The sequence below is a fragment of the Lampris incognitus genome, chromosome 21 (assembly GCF_029633865.1).
Source record: "Lampris incognitus isolate fLamInc1 chromosome 21, fLamInc1.hap2, whole genome shotgun sequence".
In the NCBI taxonomy this organism is placed as follows: domain Eukaryota; kingdom Metazoa; phylum Chordata; class Actinopteri; order Lampriformes; family Lampridae; genus Lampris; species Lampris incognitus.
This window is the reverse complement of record NC_079231.1, coordinates 2,172,275-2,177,274: the sequence shown is the minus strand read 5'-3', so window position 1 is coordinate 2,177,274 and position 5,000 is coordinate 2,172,275. Positions and strand designations below refer to the sequence as shown.

Here is a 5,000-nt window from a genome sequence, read left to right as displayed (position 1 = left end):
TGTACTTTTAATACAGTTGTACAGTATCTACAGTTGTAAAGTTTGTTGTCTGTACCTTTAATACAGTTTTATAGTCTCTACAGTTGTACAGTTTATAGTCTGTACCTTTAATACAGTTGTACAGTCTCTACAGTTGTACAGTTTGTAGCCTGTACCTTTAATACAGTTGTACAGTCTCTACAGTTGTAAAGTTTGTACAGTCTCTACAGTTGTACAGTTTGTAGTCTGTACCTTTAATACAGTTTTATAGTCTCTACAGTTGTACAGTTTATAGTCTGTACCTTTAATACAGTTCTATAGTCTCTACAGTTGTAGAGTTTGTACAGTCTGTAGTCTGTACCTTTAATACAGTTGTACAGTCTCTACAGTTGTACAGTTTGTAGTCTGTACTTTTAATACAGTTGTACAGTATCTACAGTTGTACAGTTTGTAGTCTGTACTTTTAATACAGTTGTACAGTATCTACTGTTGTAAAGTTTGTAGTCTGTACCTTTAATACAGTTGTAAAGTTTGTACAGTCTCTACAGTTGTACAGTTTGTAGTCTGTACTTTTAATACAGTTGTACAGTATCTACAGTTGAAAAGTTTGTTGTCTGCACCTTTAATACAGTTTTATAGTCTCTACAGTTGTACAGTTTATAGTCTGTACCTTTATTACAGTTGTACAGTCTCTACAGTTGTACAGTTTGTAGTCTGTACCTTTAATACAGTTGTACAGTCTCTACAGTTGTAAGGTTTGTACAGTCTGTAGTCTGTACCTTTAATACAGTTTTATAGTCTCTACAGTTGTACAGTTTATAGTCTGTACCTTTAATACAGTTGTACAGTCTTTACAGTTGTAAAGTTTTATAGTCTCTACAGTTGTACAGTTTGTAGTCTGTACGTTTAATACAGTTGTACAGTCTCTACAGTTGTAAAGTTTGTTGTCTGTACCTTTAATACAGTTGTACAGTCTCTTCAGTTGTACAGTTTGTAGTCTGTACCTTTAATACAGTTGTACAGTCTCTACAGTTGTAAAGTTTGTACAGTCTCTACAGTTGTACAGTTTGTAGTCTGTACCTTTAATACAGTTTTATAGTCTCCACAGTTGTACAGTTTATAGTCTGTACCTTTAATACAGTTGTACAGTCTTTACAGTTGTAAAGTTTATAGTCTGTACCTTTAATACAGTTGAACAGTCTCTACAGTTGTAAAGTTTGTACAGTCTGTACAGTTGTACAGTTTGTAGTCTGTACCTTTAATACAGTTGTACAGTCTTTACAGTTGTAAAGTTTATAGTCTGTACCTTTAATACAGTTGTACAGTCTCTACAGTTGTACAGTTTGTAGTCTGTACCTTTAATAAAGTTGTACAGTCTCTACAGTTGTACAGTTTGTAGTCTGTACCTTTAATACAGTTTTATAGTCTCTACAGTTGTACAGTCTGTAGTCTGTACCTTTAATACAGTTGTACAGTCTCTACAGTTGTACAGTTTGTAGTCTGTACTTTTAATACAGTTGTACAATATCTACAGTTGTAAAGTTTGTAGTCTGTACCTTTAATACAGTTGTAAAGTTTGTACAGTCTCTACAGTTGTACAGTTTGTAGTCTGTACTTTTAATACAGTTGTACAGTATCTACAGTTGTAAAGTTTGTTGTCTGTACCTTTAATACAGTTTTATAGTCTCTACAGTTGTACAGTTTATAGTCTGTACCTTTAATACAGTTGTACAGTCTCTACAGTTGTACAGTTTGTAGTCTGTACCTTTAATACAGTTGTACAGTCTCTACAGTTGTAAAGTTTGTACAGTCTCTACAGTTGTACAGTTTGTAGTCTGTACTTTTAATACAGTTGTACAGTATCTACAGTTGTAAAGTTTGTTGTCTGTATCTTTAATACAGTTTTATAGTCTCTACAGTTGTACAGTTTATAGTCTGTACCTTTAATACAGTTGTACAGTCTCTACAGTTGTACAGTTTGTAGTCTGTACCTTTAATACAGTTGTACAGTCTCTACAGTTGTAAAGTTTGTACAGTCTGTAGTCTGTACCTTTAATACAGTTTTATAGTCTCTACAGTTGTACAGTTTATAGTCTGTACCTTTAATACAGTTGTACAGTCTTTACAGTTGTAAAGTTTTATAGTCTCTACAGTTGTACAGTTTGTAGTCTGTACGTTTAATACAGTTGTACAGTCTCTACAGTTGTAAAGTTTGTACAGTCTCTACAGTTGTAAAGTTTGTTGTCTGTACCTTTAATACAGTTGTACAGTCTCTACAGTTGTACAGTTTGTAGTCTGTACCTTTAATACAGTTGTACAGTCTCTACAGTTGTAAAGTTTGTACAGTCTCTACAGTTGTACAGTTTGTAGTCTGTACCTTTAATACAGTTTTATAGTCTCCACAGTTGTACAGTTTATAGTCTGTACCTTTAATACAGTTGTACAGTCTTTACAGTTGTAAAGTTTATAGTCTGTACCTTTAATACAGTTGAACAGTCTGTACAGTTGTACAGTTTGTAGTCTGTACCTTTAATACAGTTGTACAGTCTTTACAGTTGTAAAGTTTATAGTCTGTACCTTTAATACAGTTGTACAGTCTCTACAGTTGTACAGTTTGTAGTCTGTACCTTTAATAAAGTTGTACAGTCTCTACAGTTGTACAGTTTGTAGTCTGTACCTTTAATACAGTTTTATAGTCTCTACAGTTGTACAGTTTGTAGTCTGTACCTTTAATACAGGTGTACAGTCTCTACAGTTGTACAGTTTGTAGTCTGTACCTTTAATACAGTTGTACAGTCTCTACAGTTGTACAGTTTGTAGTCCATACCTTTAATACAGTTTTATAGTCTCTACAGTTGTACAGTTTGTAGTCTGTACCTTTAATACAGTTTTATAGTCTCTACAATTGTACAGTTTATAGTCTGTACCTTTAATACAGTTGTACAGTCTCTACAGTTGTACAGTTTGTAGTCTGTACCTTTAATACAGTTGTACAGTCTCTACAGTTGTACAGTTTGTAGTCTGTACCTTTAATACAGTTGTACAGTCTTTACAGTTGCAAAGTTTATAGTCTGTACCTTTATACAGTTGTACAGTCTTTACAGTTGTAAAGTTTATAGTCTGTACCTTTAATACAGTTGAACAGTCTCTACAGTTGTAAAGTTTGTACAGTCTCTACAGTTGTACAGTTTGTAGTCTGTACCTTTAATACAGTTGAACAGTCTCTACAGTTGTACAGTTTGTAGTCTGTACCTTTAATACAGTTGAACAGTCTCTACAGTTGTACAGTTTATAGTCTGTACCTTTAATACAGTTTTATAGTCTCTACAGTTGTACAGTTTGTAGTCTGTACCTTTAATACAGTTTTATAGTCTCTACAGTTGTACAGTTTGTAGTCTGTACCTTTAATACAGTTGTACAGTCTCTACAGTTGTAAAGTTTGTACAGTCTCTACAGTTGTACAGTTTGTAGTCTGTACATTTAATACAGTTTTATAGTCTCTACAGTTGTACAGTTTATAGTCTGTACCTTTAATACAGTTGAACAGTCTCTACAGTTGTACAGTTTGTAGTCTGTACCTTTAATACAGTTGAACAGTCTCTACAGTTGTACAGTTTGTAGTCTGTACCTTTAATACAGTTGAACAGTCTCTACAGTTGTACAGTTTGTAGTCTGTACCTTTAATACAGTTGAACAGTCTCTACAGTTGTACAGTTTGTACAGTCTGTAGTCTGTACCTTTAATACAGTTTTATAGTCTGTACAGTTATACAGTTTGTAGTCTGTACCTTTAATACAGTTGTACAGTCTCTACAGTTGTAAAGTTTGTACAGTCTCTACAGTTGTACAGTTTGTAGTCTGTACCTTTAATACAGTTTTATAGTCTCTACAGTTGTACAGTTTATAGTCTGTACCTTTAATACAGTTGAACAGTCTCTACAGTTGTACAGTTTGTAGTCTGTACCTTTAATACAGTTGAACAGTCTCTACAGTTGTACAGTTTGTAGTCTGTACCTTTAATACAGTTGAACAGTCTCTACAGTTGTACAGTTTGTAGTCTGTACCTTTAATACAGTTGAACAATCTCTACAGTTGTACAGTTTGTAGTCTGTACCTTTAATACAGTTGAACAGTCTCTACAGTTGTACAGTTTGTACAGTCTGTAGTCTGTACCTTTAATACAGTTGTACAGTCTCTACAGTTGTACAGTTTATAGTCTGTACCTTTAATACAGTTGTACAGTCTGTACAGTTGTACAGTTTGTACAGTCTGTAGTCTGTACCTTTAATACAGTTTTATAGTCTCTACAGTTGTACAGTTTGTAGTCTGTACCTTTAATACAGTTGAACAGTCTCTACAGTTGTACAGTCTCTACAGTTGTACAGTTGTTGGGTGCGGTGAGAGGAAAGTGAGTGAAAGTGAAGCAGTTCTGAATAAGCACGGGTGTAGTTCATCATGTTGCATGATGCTCTGTTGGTCTTACTTTCATACGCGGTGTTTCTGTTGAACTTAACAACAATGAGGGAATGTGTTCTTACCTCTAATCTGTTCCTGTTCATCTAATTAATTAATTTGATTAAATGAGGGAATGTGTTCCTACCTCTAATCTGTTCCTGTTCATCTAATTAATTAATTAAATGAGGGAACGTGTTCCTACCTCAAATCTGTTCCTGTTTATCTAATTAATTAAATTAATTAAATTAGGGAACGTGTTCCTACCTCAAATCTGTTCCTGTTTATCTAATTAATTAAATGGATTAAATGAGGGAATGTGTTCCTACCTCTTATCTCTTCCTGTTTATCTAATTAATTAAATTAATTAAATGAGGGAATGTTTTCTTATCTCTTACTGTTTATCTAATTAATTAAATTAATTAAATGAGGGAATGTTTTCTTATCTCTTACTGTTTATCTAATTAAGTAAATTAATTAAATGAGGGAATGTGTTCCTACCTCTAATCCGTTCCTGTTTATCTAATTGATTAAATTAATTAAATGAGGGAATGTGTTCCTACCTCTAAT

General features: G+C 33.4%; 1 protein-coding gene across 2 annotated transcripts in view; it reads left to right on the top strand.

Moving 5' to 3' along the window:
* Window positions 1-5,000, top strand: part of sh3yl1 (SH3 and SYLF domain containing 1) — a 47,861-nt gene that overhangs the window by 35,492 nt on the left and 7,369 nt on the right. The gene's annotated exons all lie outside the window — the stretch shown is intronic.